This window comes from Rattus norvegicus, chromosome 2 (assembly GCF_021556685.1).
Source record: "Rattus norvegicus strain SHRSP/BbbUtx chromosome 2, alternate assembly SHRSP_T2T, whole genome shotgun sequence".
Lineage (NCBI taxonomy): Eukaryota > Metazoa > Chordata > Mammalia > Rodentia > Muridae > Rattus > Rattus norvegicus.
This window is the reverse complement of record NC_141535.1, coordinates 110,483,111-110,500,820: the sequence shown is the minus strand read 5'-3', so window position 1 is coordinate 110,500,820 and position 17,710 is coordinate 110,483,111. Positions and strand designations below refer to the sequence as shown.

Here is a 17,710-nt window from a genome sequence, read left to right as displayed (position 1 = left end):
GGCCCATACATATACAGCCACCAAACTAGACAAGATGGATGAAGAAAAGAAGTGCAGGCCGACAGGAACCGGATGTAGATCTCTCCTGAGAGACACAGCCAGAATACAGCAAATACAGAGGCGAATGCCATCATTAAACCACTGAACTGAGAATGGGACCCCAGTTGAAGGAATCTTAGAAAGGACTGAAAGAGCTTGAAGGGGCTTGAGACCCCTTATGAACAACAATGCCAAGCAACCAGAGCTTCCAGGGACTAAGCCACTACCTAAAGACTATACATGGACTGACCCTGGGCTCCAACCTCATAGGTAGCAATGAATATCCTAGTAAGATCACCAGTGGAAGGGGAAGCCCTTGGTCCTGCCAAGACTGAACCCCCAGTGAACGTGATTGTTGGGGGAAGGGCGGTAATGGGGGGAGGATGGGGAGGGGAACACCCATATAGAAGGAGAAGGGGAGGGGTTAGGGGGATGTTGGCCCAGAAACCAGGAAAGAGAATGACAATCGAAATGTAAATAAGAAATACTCAAGTTAATAAAGATTAAAAAAAAAAAAGTTTGGCTCATGTGAATGTGTCTTAGTTTCTTTCTTGTTGCTATGACAAAATACCCTCACAGAAGCAACCTGAGGGAGAAAGTTTCCTTTTACACTTACAGTCCCTGAGTACAGTTTACAGGGGTAGAAAGTCACAGAGGCTGTAGTTTGAGGGAACTAGTGCTATTGCATCTCCAGCTAGGAAGCAGAGAGGGGAAATGCATGCATGAGAGCTTGCTTATTTATTTCTGGAATCCCCAACTATGGAATAGTGCCTCCCACCACCCCTAACCAAGATGAATTCTCCCAAAAACTCCAAGCTAATCCCTCTGGGCCAAGACATAGTTAACTATTAAGAGCACTTGCTGCCCATCCAGGGAACCTCAGTGTGGTTCCCAGCACATTTGTTTAGAAAGTTCACAACTACTTGTAACTCCAGCTCCAAGATATCCAATGCTTTCTTCTGACCTCCATGGGTACCCTCACCTGCTTCACCCCCATTAACCCCCAACACACACAAGAGAGAGAGGGGAGAGAGAGAGAAAGTCACAGTAAAAATAAAAGAAAAAATTAAAAAGGATAAATCCTTGACCAGCATGCCCAGAAGCCTATCTTCTAAGATGATTATAGAGCCTCCCAACCAGACAGCACTATCTGTCACAGGCTGGAGGCACGTACAGACAGTGACAAATGCTGCCTGTCTGGCAGTTCTGTTTTGTTAACCTCCCTGAGCTTTTCTTTTAAGTTACTCATGAAAATGAGTTTGTAACATTTAGCATATAGATTGGAGTCTTGCAAAGAATGATGTAAAAATACAATAGGAATTATTTAAAAGTTATCTCATCTCATTGATATCAAGTGTTGGAAATAAACAATGTTCAGTTCTTACATTTAGAGTGTAGCAGTGCAGACAAAGGGTGGCCACAGGATTAGCAGGCAACAGATTATGCAGAATTTTATGTAAGTGACAAGGGGCATCTTTTTGAAATTATCTTTATTTTCTTTTTTGAGCTGAATGTTGCAATTACTGTGACAGCATCTTGCATAATGTTATCTTTGTTTGTTTCTTTTAAAATGGGGTCTCATTAATCTTAGCCAGGCTGGTCTTGAATTCAGAGAGACCCTCTTATCTCTGCCTCTTGAATGCTAGGACAGGACCAATTAAATTAAATTAAAGGTGTGCACCATATACCCCACACATTATAATATTTTAAGTGTGCAACCTCCTGTGAGTTGAAGATTCAATGAAATATTTCTACTGATATGGGAACACTTACTTGTTTTCAACCTTCTGGAAAGCTGCATAGAAATTTCGAAGGTTTCAGGTTCAATTAGAAAGACTCGGCAAAAGGAGACCAGTAGCCAAGTATCACAGGAATAGTTTACAGTGGAATCTCATTGTCCAAGGCATGCCTATAGGTTACTTCCTTGAAAGGAAAACAAACAAACAAACAAACAAACAAACAAACAAACAAACAACAGAGATATACTAAACTGAAAAACTATGGAAAAGTGGCTTAGGGTTCCTTCAAAGTGGAGAAAATATGTCATGTTCAATGTTGTTCTGAAAACCAGTTCAACCCTGACAGGGCCTCACCTTTCCTATTAGTATTAATTAAAAAAACAACAACCATTACTTTAAATCTATTAGGATGATCGCCTTCATTGGGTTGCCATTTGGGGTACCCCTTCTGAATTTTAGAGTTAAGCCTGAGAGGAATGAGCAGAACCCCGAGGCAGAAAAGAAAGTACTAGCTTGTGGTCACTGATTTCTCATAGTGACTCTTGGGCTTTTTCCTTTGGTTAAGATTGCTACAGGTGGCCATCGAGTATTTCAGTGGGTCTCTTGGAAAGTCCCAGTTTCTCACATAACATTCAAAAAAAAAAAAAATCACAGAGGCTAGTAGGCTGTGAGTAGGTATAAGAGTGCACTGTTGTACTTCACAAGTCATCAAAGCCAATGATGATTTCCGGGTGGTTGCTTTTTAAAAATCGACTCTCCAGCAGCTAAGAATGTGGGCACAGTTTGAGAGGAGAGACTAATAGTACTAGACATTTCCAATGATCCTACCAGCTCAGGGATCAGTCTGCTCCCAGTTGAAGGGAATTTGAGAGGACTTTGGTGGGCAAATCCTGGGAGACTTGGTGGAAGGCCTCCAAGTCCAATCTCCCCTCTCACCCTCTCACCGGATGCCGCCTCCTGGAAACACAGCACAAAGGCACCAAGAACCAAGAAACGCAGATTGCAGGAGGCCTCTGGCCCGCCACCGCCACGGCGCCAACGCACATCCAGTCGCCGCTCCAAGTGGCTTAGAAGACGTCACACGTGACGACCTGGGCCCTTCACCCTTCCTGAAACCCCTGGCGTTTGCAGGCGCTGTGGGCGCTGCGGGGCGTTGCGGACCTAGGAGGTTCGGCTACCGTGGGGTGGAGGGAACAGAGAGGGTGGAACTTAGTAGAGGGAGGGAACCACCACCAACACCTAGACAGCCACTGTGGCGGCTTCCACGAGATCCAGGGAAAGCGACGATGTGCTCTAAAGCCAGCGTGAGGAGTGGGCGGGAGAGGGTGAGCAGGACTGCGCGGCAGGAGGGTAGATCTAGTTGTATTGAGACTCCTGCTCCCAGCGTACGGGCGGAGAGAGAGGGAGTGAGAGCGCGCAGAAGAAGCCAATGTGTGTGCGCGCGTGAGTGTGCGTGTGTGTGCGTGTCTACAGGTAGCAGCGGCAGCGGCGGGGACGCGAGCAGGGGACCCATCTGCAGCTACCTCTCCGCCTAGGGTTTTCCGAGGCGATTGCTCATTTGGCTGACGGATCCGTGGTCCCCAGGAGATCTCATCATCTCCGTTTCTACTCTCTTTTAGGCGTCTCCAGTTTCAAGTGTGTGTTTGGGGATAATTTCATTTTTTATCTTTTCTTCTTCTTCCTCCAAAGCTTCTCAGGAATTCTGCGTATCGAAGTAGGTGCCTTCTGGCTCGAAATCCTTGGATACATTTGCTCTGCCAAGTTTTGCTGCTCCAGCCCCCCTCCCTCCTCCAGAGGTTTCTGGGGTGTTTTTCTTTTGGATTTACATGCAAAGAACGTATATATGTTTGTAAATCGGTCGGATAGCTTCTGATACATATACGCGCGCCCCAAAGCCTGGTTTTCATCTTCCCGACACGGCGAAATGTTCCGGAGCTGATGAACTCAGAGACCATTATTCACATTCTTTTGATCCTGGTTTTGAACAAGGGGAGGGAGAGTGAAGAACTGTTTAACATTCGGCCATCATTAGGCTGCACGCTAGGCACCAAGAAGTGTTTCTGGTTGCAAAGCAGGTACAACCGGGGCTTAGAGAGAAGGTAAGGGGGCCTCTTGAGTCCACCAGGCCCGGTGTTTACCTTGGTCCTGGGAACCGCTGATAACTTCCTGCTCCATCCCCTCCCTGCCCTCACCCTTTCCACCAACCCTACCCCAACCCTGTTCTCCGCCTCGCTCCACCTTTTTCAATTCCCCTGGGCCCAGGAGGAGGGCTTGACGCTGGGGAGGGTGACTGTGTTAAAGGTGTGATAGTCGGTTACAGTTTAAATGTGTCTTTTATTCCCCCCACTTGATTGAGTTTCCCAGTACACCCCTCTGTCTTTTAGCGATCTTAAATACATTTTGCCCTTTATGCAACAACAGTAACAACAATGACAACAACAACAACAAAATGCCATGTCGATCAATGTTTTAAACACGTCTTGGTGCCAACTCTTCACTATTATCTTCTGATGAGAATACAAATAAAAAATAATGAACTTTAATGGACTGGGTGGTTTCTTCAATCCCGGGGTTCATAGAATATCCAAATTGCAGATAAACGAGGAGAGTGGGCTTCAGCTCCTGAATGGTGCCAGTTGTGTCACTGGGAGGGCAAATCCCCAGAGTTGAGAGAGAGGGAGCTAAGTGTAGCGTAAGACCTTTGCAGCCAGCAAGTCCTTTAAAACCCACCTTTTACTCTATATCCAGTCCCGGATTAACTCCTGCTCTGGGGATGCGTTAACCGAACCGACCTTTTGATGGAGAAGTGGGCTCTTCTCTCTGTTCCTGGTCTTCAGCCAGCCTCCTTCCTCCCCCTCTGCCTGTCTGGCCCTGGCACTTTGCAAATCGCCGGTTTTGCGCACCCTCGCGGTGGGCGTTCTCCACGTTGCATCCTGCCCCCTCGGTCCTTCTTCCAGCGCGGTGGCCGAGCACACGCATCTTTCTCGGGGGCTCGCTTGCGCACGCCCTCGCCGGCACCCCGCGACTCCCCACCTGCCCCGGCTCGCCTTGGCCGCTCTTCTGCTCTTCCCGGTGCATCCCTGACCCTGGCATCCCTTCATCCCGGCCTGCGCGGGTTCGGAGTGTCAGGACGCGGCTGTGGCGGCGGTGCCGAGCTGGTGTGGGAAGCCAAGGCAGGAAAGGCGAACCCGAGTGGGTGGTGAGAGGCCAGCCGAGTCCGTGGGAGCCAGGGAAACCGAGAGGAGCGAGACAGTGAGTGTGCGCTGCGCGCTGCCCCGGTCGGGGCGGACTCGAGCGGAGGCTCCGAGTCTTCTGAGCGGCGCCCCAGCCTCTGCAGTGAGCCTGCCTGGGTGCGCCCTGAGACCCGGACACCCAGAGCCCGGAGGTCGGCGGAGAGGTACCCGAGAAAGGCACTGATTCTGAGAGTCCGCGGAGGAGAGACGCGGAGGCTGAGGGGATGGAGGAACAATGCCACCTCCAGAAGCAAAGCCTTCCTTGAGCCTTGGCTGGAGTGTGGAGTCTGCTCTCTGATCTGCTCTTTCCAGGCCTTGAGGCTACTTCTGGGCTTGGTTCCGCCTCTTAGTTTGACAGGAATTAGAAAGTTGCTCTTCTTCGCTGCAAGGTTTCCTTCGAAGTGGCTTTCCTATCTGCGTGCTGGTTCAAGTCAAGATGTCACTTTCTGGATCCCCCGCGAGGAGCTACTAATAGATTATGCATTGTTGGGCAATAAACTCTCCCGGGAAGAGAGGGTAGTCCACCCAAAGGTTTAAAAGGGTTGCCACCGACTCCTGCCTGCCTCAGCACAATGCCTTGTGAGTAGAAATAATAATACAGCAACCCGCAGTAAAATTTATAATATTTAGGATGAGATTTTTTGAATGAGAAATAATTTATTCCAGAGGAAGCAGTTAAGCTGTTATAGGAATGAGGGAAATATGTCCCATATTTGATTCATTTGTGATTATTCTAATAAGCTCCGGCCTATACCACTGTTTTCTCTTTCTTTTCTTTTTGTTCTCATTTCTAGGGCCTTAATAGTAGATGTAGGGCTGGGGATATGTGAATTTAGATAGTTAACCCTCTCTCTTTCATTGTCCGTTTTAATAGAATGTTGACACTCCAATTTCCCTCTTTTTATACTGAAACTACTGTAGACTATTTTACTTAAGTAACTGGAAGTTTCATGCTATATTTGAAATTACAGTGCCTTGATACATTTCTCAAAATTAATTATACTTGACTATTAATAGGATTGTAATTTTTTAAAAAAATATGGCATGTAGAGGAGGTGTGTGTGTGTGTATGTGTGTGCGCGCGTGTGTGCGCTAGAGTGCAAAATCTATAAAATTTCTCATCGTTGTCAGCTATTACAACCTACAGCGAGTGGCAGTTTTCTTTTGAAATGAGTTGAGCAGCGAAGACCATGTGTGTATTTAGAATATCTAATGCAAAATGCAAAAACCCATTAAGTTTACTGTGCCCTTGGCAGGGAATGAATCTCAGTCTCCTTGCAGTGCCTAGTGATGGAGTGATTCACAGAGAATGTGCAAGTTAATCATTGCTCAGGCCTTCTGATAACACGGAGTGATTAAAAGGAGTTTTTTGTAAGCCTGCTTGTCTACATTTAGTCCATACAATCCTTCTAGCTAAAGGAGAAATGGTAATCTTTCAGAAGCAAGAGATCCTGGGGTTTTGGAGTGAGAAAGGCCTCTTTGGGGATGCCCCCTCCCACCAGTATTGCTGTCTGTCAAGTTTAATTTTTTCTATGGTTTTGTTTTGTGAAAATTCCCATTTTTCTTTAGTGATACCCTATTGCCACATAGAAATGCTTGGATTGTTTGCAGTTGGAACAGGGCTACACAGGAAGGTAGGCCTAGAAGCTTCTCTGATTGTTTCTGGTGGGGGAAGGGTTGCCTGAAAGTCTAGCTGACTCTGTGCAGGGTCAGATGACTACCCTGAAAGACACACTGCCTTCTCTTCCAACCCTAGTTTCTGAGGTTTTATTCCACTTTTAGCATTTTCAAACAGTTATTCCGGGATAAGTCCTGCTCTTATGTCAACTTGCCTTAAATTACTACTTTAGGTTCATAAATAAAATTAAAACTGAAAGCTATTAAGTAGCTATAGAACACAGGTTCAAATCTAAGACTAGATATTTGCATTTTTATCTTTGATGTTATTTAATTTTATGAGTCAATGGTATTATCTATCTATCTATCTATCTATCTCTATGTATCTCATATAATTGACATACATTTCTCTGCGTTTCCAAGTGTTAAAACAATTTTTAACATTTTTAGCAAAGCTTAGTCATGGATGTCTCTAGAAGGCTCTAAACCCACTAAAGAGTTCCTTCATAAATTACTATGCAAAGGTAATTTTTGTAATGCAAAGCACAGCTGAAAAGCACAAAAAGACCAGAGATGTCAACAGATTAACAGTAGAATCTGATGGACTTTGTCATGTTCTGTCTTTCTTATGTGACATTTGATGACCATTTTCAGATTGTTAGATAATGAACTCTTAGCTGTATGTCAGTCATTTACCACACTTGTTCTTCTAAGACTTAAGACCAGTCTTGAAGGTATCAACATTGCCCAATGGTTTGGGTAGTCTACCTGCCAACATCCAAATATCATGAGAATCAACTCTTCACAAACTTTACATGGAAACTTCCTTTATCTGTTGCTATTCCAAAGTCTACCCTTTGGCTCAGTCGCGTGATTCTTATTTTTTGCTTGTGTTACATCATCCTAGTAGATCCAGCCCCCTACACACCCACTGTCCAGCATCCTTCCTCTGATATGCTACTGATCTCATGAGCATCTACTTTTCATGTTCCAATGTCTGGTGTCTTTACTGGATGGTGAATAGCTACAGGTCAGATCAGAAACCATACCTGATTTATCATTGCATTTAGAATTCTTATCCCCATGCCAGAACATAGAGAAGACCACACATGAATAACACATATTCTTCACAACTGGATTTCACCATGAAATAATTAATAGTCTAGCAGTGGATTAGGAAAGTAAGGTTTATTTAGTATCATATAAAGAGAAGTAAAAAACAGACAACTGAAAAAGCATTGAATTCAAGCAATTAAGAGTCTCCCATCATCTTTGTTTTTTGTTGTCATGATCAGAAGCTTGCTTCCATGCCCATCATCTCACATATGATTTCTGGTTCACCAGAAGGACATGGTGACAAAGAGAACACTTAATCTCAGAACTCCCCAAGCTTGACACTACTGTTATTTGGGACTGCTTAGTTTTTTATTATTTGTTGTGGCAAAGATTCTGTACATTGAGGATGTTTAACAATATACAAGGCGTTTACTCTACCCTAACAATATTTCCAGACATTGCCAAGCATCCCTGTGTGAAAAAAGTGGCCATGGGTAAGAGCATCGCTCTGGAGTAGGAAGAGAGAATCTGTTCCTTCCTCACTCTTTTCCTTTGTGTGTAAGTGTTAGGGGGGCCTGTTCTAAAGTAAGAAATGGGACTTTTTGAGCTGGTATAAAGAAGGAAGACGGAGAGAAGAATTCCAAGAGACTGAAGGGACCACACAAGCTCTTTGGGCAGTGAGCCTCTTGTGCAGTATGATCATTTTCCCATGAACTTCCGTTTCTTATTGCATTAGACCCTTGTCCAGTGACAACTCCTACATATCTGATGTCAGTATAAACATATTGGTATGTTTTTGATATCCTGAACAATATCAGAATCTTTGAGGAGGTTACAGACTTGAACTTGAAAACTAGTATTGCTTGCTACAATCATAGAATAAAATAAATACATATAAGTCATCTAAATAGTTCAGGAAGGTAAGAAAGACAAGGGCATATTGTTTTTGCATGATAAACGTTGGTGAATTAATCATGACAATTCTTAGACAATAAGGGGACAGAACAGAGAAGCTTTGTCTTCTTAACACATTCCTCCTCAAACATTGCCACACCCTCTAGTCTATAAAGCAAAGCAATCAAGTTTACTGTTTATATTTACAAATGAGGAAGTGGTCAATTATGTGAAGAATGTCAGAGGAAATAAAATGTAAATATTGGGTTTAATATTGCTTTCAAATGATTTGCAAGGGATCACATGCTGTTGATGACACTGGGTAAATTAATAGTTTTCTGGACAGACTTGTCAGCATGAACAAAAGCAAAACTTAACAGTTATGCTTCTTAACTGCTTATCTAATTATGGCAATAAAGGATACACTTACAAGTAAGAAACCTGCAGTACAAAGACATATCAGAATTGCTATGGGTGGCCAATCCACTTGTCTAGTATTTTTTCTATTTATTTAAAATGATTCTCTATAAGTTTATTGGAAGTTAATTTGTGTTCAGCTTTGTTCAATGTAGAGATATAAAATATGGTGATTGTTAGGTAGTTTGAGGTTGTGAGTTTCCAATGATCCCAGTAAAGAACTAGGGATGTAGTACAATGGTAGAGTTGTATGATGAGTCCTTTAAGTTCAACTATAAGTGTTCAGGAAAACAAAGGCATAATATAGCAGGAAGTGCCCAGTGAAGACCTTTACAAATAAGACTGTCACTCAGTCTCAGTCAATGATGCTCGAGGTGTGATGAGCAAAGGTTGGCTAATTTAGCAATTTAATGATGGGAGCATAATCATATGTCAGTCGACTGTCTATCCTGGGACCAATGTGGCTATTGCAGAAGCAGCCAAACCTCTTTACACATGTAGACATTAAAAGCAGGGAGCAGTCTTTCTCTCATGGAACTTCCTAATGTTATTAATGAAAGTTCTCCCAGGCACTGTCAGCTGAGTTCCCATAAGGCCAATGTAGAAAAACTAAAGCACAGCCCACTCCTACTCTACCTAATAACTTATAGAAGGCGGGACTTTGCATTCCCATACAGACTCAGTCTTGCCCACTTGGGGGCTGGCTGCAGGAGAGTCTGATTTTTCTGTAGAAGTGATGGACTCACCCTTACACTGAAGCAATGTTAACTGAGAGGAGGGAGGGAGGAGGTTAACTAAGAGGGCTTCCTGCAGTTCTCACGCTCACCTTCTGCAATCTCTCATGAATCAGAATGCTTACATTAAAAACAAATACACAAAATGTAATCAAACCGATCTCTGGATCCATGGCCATAAGTTAAGTTCATATCAGAGTTCAAGCTTCTAAAATAGAGTGCATGCAATTTTCCTGGGATGTTGCACAGGTTTTCATGTTTGTTTGTTTTTAATACAACTTGGAGAATTGAAAAATGTATTTTGGATGGGAGAGTGATGAACACTAAATTATGGAACACTGCACATGTACACCGGACATTTTACTTCTCTGGCATAACTATATCAGGCCATGAAATCAAAGCATGTCTTCCTTGCCAAATAGGTCATGTGTCCTCATCCATATTTCTTACCATCCTGACTTAGGACCAGTTCGAGAGATGAGATGCTTTGGCCCATTACTCTTTTTATGTGATTTTTTTTGTTTGTTTTTGTTTTTATTTTTATTGGATATTTTATGTATGTACATTTCAAATGTTATCCCTTTTTCCTCCTCTCCCATCCCCCTTCCCCCTCCCTCTGCCCATTACTCTTTTAAAGAATGACTTGATTTTAGTTTTCTCCAAATTAAAAAAAAAGGTTTATTTTGATATTTATGCAGAAGATCCTTGGGTTTAATTATTTCACATTTACTGAACATATTCAAAACTAGTTTAGGAGATAATTTTGTATATTGAAAAATTTAGGAAATAATTTTCCCAAAGCCCATAATGTCTGGATAATTTCATGGAGATTACAATGTGTCATGCTCACTGGCACTCCATTATCCTCTGGTATCTCTTTTGCACAATCATTACCGTCTCATTTCTACGCCTTCTTTATACTGAGTGAGTGGCTTCTACCAGAGCTGTCTTTCAAAGCATGAGTGCACTGTGTGCTGGAGCAGGGGTGAGTTACCAGATATTCCATCCTTGTTCACTTTTTTATTATTTTATTTTATTTTATTTTTTAAAGGTTTATTTAATGTATATAAGTACACTGTAGCTGTCTTCAGACACACCAGAAGAGGTCATCGGATCCCATTACAGATGGTTGTGAGCCACCATGTGGTTGCTGGGATTTGAACTCAGGACCTCTGGAAGAGCAGTCAGTGCACTCAACCACTAAGCCATCTCTCCAGCCTGAGGTTCCACTTTTAAAGGAAATACTTTATATTCTCCAGGCAACTATGAAATAGGCAGGCCTACTTTTATTCCATGTGCCCGTGGGCTTCTCTCAAACATTATCTTTCCCCTTTAAAACATGGAAAACTTGTATTTTTCCTTCTAACTTAATTTCAAGAAAACTCAGAGAAAGCCTGTATCTCATTGGAATAGGTGTTCTTGGCCACTCTACTTCACTCTGCTTTATTATTAAAACTGAAAGTTTAAGCTTTAACTTAAGTTTCAAGACTTTAATGTTTGGAGAAATGTTTGTTGTTTAATTGGCTGTTTTCAATTGTTTGGAAAAGGAGAAAGAATGTAGTAAATATAAGTACATAGATGTGTTACCGTGTATCACTTATTAATTTTTCCCCTGAATGTATATGGGTTTGGAAATTATTTAAGGTTATCTGCTATGTTTAGCATATGAGAGGTAAGAGAAGGAAAGAGATACTGATAGTGTTTGAGTTATTTTGAGAGGAGTATATGTTATAGTTTGTAGACAGATGGGAAACTAAGATGGGAAGTACAAATAACTACACTGAGTTTATACCTCTCTCTCTCTCTCTCTCTCTCTCTCACACACACACACACACACACACACACACACACACACACACACACACACACCATTTTGTCTTCTAGATTTGGAACATCAATAGCCTCACTCCTACCCAGTAGTTTTCACCAAATCGACAATGTGCAAGAACCATGAATTGCGAAAAGGCTGGGGCTGATATCACTCTCTTAGTTCTAAAGTGGATTTTTTTAAATGGATGTTGGCTGTCTCCTCAGTTTACCTTCAGTGTGTTACAATATTTTTCAGAGCATGCCATCATTCTGGTGCAAATGCTCTCTTTCTGGGCTCCATGCCTAAAGCAGTTTCCACCAGAGCCATCACCTCTGAACTGAGCCCCCCTGCCTCCAAGGGAGCTGGTTATGAATCAAATGTAAGATGATAATTAGTCACTCCATCTGTGTTTAGGATTGGGAACAGATGCTTTCCCCCTTTGCTTTAATGGAAAGTGTGTTTGAAAGTAGCAGCATTGTGAAATAGAGTTCTAAACAAATCCACATGTTAGTGGACACTCTTGTATACTGCATGTCAGAGGATTGGAGTATGATTCTAAGTATCTACCTGGCCTTTCCTCATCTCAACCTGTGTAGTCGCTCCCACATCAGCAAACCCACAGGAGGATAATTATGATCAGCCGCATGAGCCCAAGGTATGGCCAGCTTCTTCAGTTTCTTCTAGGTTAAACAATGTTTAGTGCTATTTAATAGAGCAAATTTCACTAAAACTCAAAAGTCCATTATAGGATATGTTTTTTTCTAAATACCATAGAAAGGAGAAATTACCTAATTTAATAATTCTATAATGCTTTTCTCTCACCTAAATTTTAATATTGTATTTCTCTAAAACTGTAAAGTTGGATCTCTCTAAAGAGTATATATATATATATATATATATTCAAATATATTTAAATATTTTGTATACCAATCTTGTATATGTGAAGGTAAACTATTATTTCTTAAAGAAGGCTACCTAACTCTCCCAGGATTTCATTCCAATCACTTGATACATTCTAAAAGAGCAGATGCTGACGATTTGTTGACCTTATTAAAAATAGGTCTGTGGGTGATTTTCAGAATGCAACTCGGACCTATATTGTGGCTGAATTGACCTATAATGTTGGGATTGATGGTGATCTGGTGATATGAGAAGGGTTGTCCACAGTTTTCACACAAGGCAGTTAGAACTGCTCTGCTACATAACTAACTCTGGACATAACTAAGTAACTGGCACATCCTGGCTTCAGACACACTGAAGGCTGTGAAGGAGCCTGTCAGACAATGGAGGAGAGAACCTTTACTGCTTCACGCAGCTTCATTTCGGAAACACGGCAATGCAAGTCTGATAACTCAACAAGTTATTCTATTAATCTTCAAACATTTAGTTAAGAGATTATAACAGATCCCATAGGAAGTATGATTAGAATGTAACTCATCTCTTATCATACTCAACCCTCATTGTGCAATACCGAAAATAGAGCAAGTTCTCTGCTAGTGCACAGAAAGGAAAGTAAATAAACAAGAGGCTAGATGGAGAGATGGGAGAGTCATATGTGAAAAGCAGACTCTGATAACAGTTATATGATATTCTCTTAGTACGCCTGTACCTCACTGGCAATGCTTTAAATGCTCATGTTTGGGTGTTAGTTTCTATAATTTATATGTGTATTTGTATGGGAGTAGGTGTCGCTCCCAAGAATCCAAAAAGGGACCATGAGAGGGAGCAAATAGAAGTGAGGTGGTTCATAGAGTGCATGTAGTATATGGCAAAAGACGGAACGCTGGGGCTTCAAGCGTGTATGTGGTGATGAGGGAGGGGAAATGGGGAGAGAAAGAAGAGGAGGGTTAACTCAAATCAAATATGTATAAAATCGCCAACTTTAAGTAATCTTGCCTCTTTGTACACTAAAATATAAATATATATATAAATAATGTAATTAATTAAAATAAATACTTTTTCTGGCTCTAAACATTTCTTTGGGAGAGTGAGATTATCAAAATCTGTTTAAAATAAAAAATATATTTAAAGTTGTACTTTAATAGGTATAATAGTAGAGAGATGTTGCTTTAAATTGATAAGATTAAAATATATACGTACTATATAACTTTAGTGTTTATCGCCTATTATACCTTTAAAATTTTACAAGCTTTTTAGGTTTACACATACATATTTCATCTTCTTTCTCTCCCTTTTCTTTCTCCCAGTAGTGGGGATTGAACCTGGGGCCTTATGCCTGCTAGGCAGGTGCTCTGCCACTGAGCTACAGCCTCAGTATTGCTTTGTTTTTTAAAACAACTCTAAGGTAATGCAGAAGGTTCCATGGAGCAGAGTTAGAATTTAGATACACCTCTCCCCAGACATACCAAATTAGAAAGATCAGTGAATAATTTGAAGCCAAATCTAGGATGCAAAGGTGGGCAGAGGCAAGAAGAAAATTCATTTTCCATCAAGAACAAAGAAAAGTTACAAAGAAATTAACTATCACTATATATAAATGTTCTGCTTTAAAGGGAGTAATCAGTAAAAGGGAGCAGGGGAAAATTGGAAGGTGAAAAATGAAATTTCCCTTTTTAAAATTTTATCATTACTCAACCACATTGCAATGCTCTTTTTAAAAGTGAGTGAAAAAAGAGAGGAGTCTTTGGTTAGATCAGTCAGAGGCTCCTATTTGTGGATATATCTTGACAGTTCTTACTGTGCAATCCCACAGACAACCGTGTTGCTTCTTTGTATTATATTTGAAAATTGCCACTGCTCTTAAGAGGCCCAAAAGCTGGGCACTTGCTTTCTGATGAGTAACAAGCTCTCTAGGCGGGAGCCACTCTCCTTCTCTGGGGCCTTAGTTACAGCAGAGGAAGCTCTGACCTGTTATTTGTCCTGAGGAAAAAGTGAGTTCATTTACCGAACATGAAGAAGATTCTTTTTCCTTTTTGCCCTGGACTAGGTATATTCCTATAGCACCCCTTAGTACAATCAAAATACTGGGGAGCTTAAGGAATAGATTTAATATTGATGAAAATAAGATTTCACTGAATTATTAATTATACACTCTTAAAGCTCTACTTTGCCGTTTTCCCCATATGGAAGTTATTGAAGATAGTAGGTTTTAAGATGAACAGTTTTATTCAATAGTTTATAATCTCAGACACTGAATAGGGCCTTAAGATTATATTCGTATTGCAAATAACTATTTTCATAACTGAAAAGACAAGTCACCATTTTTGATTCAGGGAATCTATAAGTCATTGTAATAATAAATAATTATTTAAAAAAATTTTAGATTTCCCATGGCTTTTTTTTTCTAGCTAAAAGGCTTAAAGAGTCGATTTTTAAAAATTTATTCACTTTTCATCCAGAGTGCTGCACCCTTCCTGACCTATCCTCACCCAGTCCCTCCCTCCATCTCTCCTCCCCTTCTCCTTCTTTCTCACAAGGCAGCCAGTCTGGGGAACTTATTTCACAGACAGGCAACAGCTTTAGGGACAGCTCCCGCTCTAGTTGTTGGGGGCGGGAGACCCACATGAAAACCAAACTGTACTTCTGCTGCATATGTGCAGTGTCAGGAGGAGGGTAGGTCCAGCCTGTGTATGCTCTTGGGTTGGTGGTTCAGTCTCTGAGAGCCCCCCAGGGTCAGAGCCCCCAAGGGTCCAGAGAAGTTGACTCTGTTGGTCTTCCTGTGGAGTCCTGTTCCCTTTAGGGCCCTCAATTCTTCCCCCAACTTTTCCATAAGACTCCTCAAGCTCCATGCAATGCTTGGCTATGGGTCTCAGCATCTGTTTCAGCCAGCTGCTGGGTGAGGACTCTCAGAGGATAGTTATGCTAGGCTCCTGTTTGCAAGCATAACAGAATGCCACTAATAGTATCGGGGATAGAGCATGTGATATGGGTCTCAAGTTAGGCAGGTTATTGGTTGGCCATTCCCTCAGTCTCTACACTATCCCCTGTCTCTGCATTTGCTGTAGACAGGATAAATTTTGACTCAAAAATTTTGTGGGTGAGTTGGTGCCCCTATAACTCCAGTGAGGTTTCTGCCTGGCTATAGGAGGTAGCCAACAAAGTGTCAAATTTAAAGGGAACTTTCTTAGTTTACAAGTTGCAAAAGTGAAGCCCAGAGAAAAATAACTTGGTTATTTTGCATGGCAGCAGAGTTGGACTTAATGATACTGATCTGTGTATAATTATTATACGCCCTAATTTTGCAGGCAAGAGACACCAGCACCAAATATTTTACATCTTAATTGCTATAATGCATACAATTAGTTGTGTTGGCAATAATTTTCAGAACTGAAAAAGAGGGGAGTTAGGAGTTACGCTTTTAGGAAGGTCTAGGAAAGATGTTATTTAAAGGAGATTGGATATACAGAAATAGTGAGAGAGAGTGGGGTAACGGGAGGTGTCAGAGACAACTTCAGAGTCCACTTGGAATCCTGGGAAGAAGGGATCTCAGTATTGACTGCATTAGTCTGTGTCAGTGTCTGTGGGAGAGCCCATCCTGTGGTGGTACTAGCCCTAGGCAGGTGGCCCGGACTGGGGCAATATAAGAAAGGTAGCCAAACGAGAACTGGGGAAGCAAGTCAGAAAGCAGCCTTCCTCCCTTCTCCGCTTAATTTCTTGCTTCTAGGTACTTGCTTTGAGTTCCTCCCTTAGCTTCCCTTGATGAGGCACAGAAAACCGTAGGCTAAATAAACTCTGTCTTCCATAAGTTAGATTTTGACAGTGTTTTCTCGCAGCAACAGAAAGCAAACTATTTTACACACAATTCCTTACACTACAATTTTGCTTGGGTTTTCCTCCTGCTCTTAGCCATTATGAGAGCAATCCTGCACCCAAATACTCTGCAACACCGACATCCTTCAGTTAATCCTCTCCTATCTTCTGAGTGCAAGATGTTCATAAGCAAAGTGTTCTCTGCTCTATTTGCTTAAAAGGGAGAGGTTTTGTTTGGTGAAAACTTGCCTTTTAATGCCCAATGATGATATTTGACATTTCCTTAGAAAATGTAACCCTTGCGAAGATCTATAAAGCACAATGTCAAGTGAGATTTATACTTCTGTTCCTACTAAAGGGCACACAGAATCGCCACGTCCCTCTCGATTCTGTATCAATCCACTCAGTGAAGACAGTGGCTCATTCTGGGGCAGGTAGTCAGAATAAGGTAGTCAGATCCTGCCTTGGGACCAGGAAGGGAATCAGTGGGAAGACTTGAGCATGAGCATAGTTTGTCATGAGCAGGTGTGTTACGATACTTCCGGTGTAGAGAAACTTCTGGAAATAGTCCAAGCATTCATTTTCAAAATATTCTTGCCTGGTCTCGTCTTCTCTCAAACTTCCAAGAACTGTGGGGGCCCCATAGAGCAGTGTGACCTGTAGGCATGCTCTCTGCCATTCACATCAGAGAAAGGGAAGAGAGTGAGGTCCTGCTCTTGAGAGTAAGTAGCACAACCTCTGTAAATGTAGGGGAGGAGGAGGAGAGAGGGAGTCTTTGATGGCAACACATCCCTGCTTTCTCCTGCTGCTCCAAAGCTTCTAAATAGTAACACACATGTATCTTCATAAGCATAAATCCATACAGCTATTTACCTGATTTAATTGAAAGTTCCAGGTGACCACTCACATGTGAAAGGGGCACGAAGCACTTAGGAAAATTATTCCTATCCTCATAGACGAGAAAGGAGCAAGATGCTCGGAAATGTGCAGGTCACATGGGAAACAGAGACTTATTTATCTTTTGGTCTACACTTTGTTTTGTCATGGACATAATTGCTTTGCTGCCCAATCCCTGTAGTTGGTAAAGGACCTCTGACAAAAGGCACTACTCTCTACCTAAAACAAAAGAATCCTAATTCAAAATACTTCATTGTATCCTTGGACTATTGGGGAAGCCTCAGCACAGAGTCAGCAGCTGAGAGCACAGTACAAGAAAGTTGGCTCAAAAATTTCCTTCTCCCAGGCTATAGGTAATGTAAGAAGCATAGAACAGGTAGATGTCTGATTGGGAAGGTCACTTTCAAGAGAGGTCATTTCCGGGGATATCAAGCCTAGGTTCTATTCCTGTGGTTTCTAGAAGAATTGCTTTACAAACCTAGGCAGGGTCCAAAGCAGAATCCCAGGGGAAGGACTGGTGATGAAGGAATCAGGGCATGAGAAATAAGACTGAAAAAATGAGCA

The 17,710-nt window shown here is 41.9% G+C and overlaps 1 protein-coding gene across 4 annotated transcripts in view; it reads left to right on the top strand.

Annotated features, from left to right (window-relative positions):
• Positions 1–3,079: 3,079 nt before the first annotated feature.
• The window catches only part of Nlgn1 (neuroligin 1), a 905,434-nt gene continuing 890,803 nt past the window's right edge, over positions 3,080–17,710 (top strand). For 2 of the 4 annotated variants that reach the window (XM_087614472.1, XM_087614442.1), the window contains exon 1: positions 5,175–5,590. The gene's annotated coding sequence lies outside the window, so the exon portion shown is untranslated. Of the gene's footprint in view, positions 3,878–5,174; positions 5,591–17,710 lie in introns of those variants that run through there. The other 2 variants (XM_087614475.1, XM_087614453.1) reach the window with 2 other exon arrangements.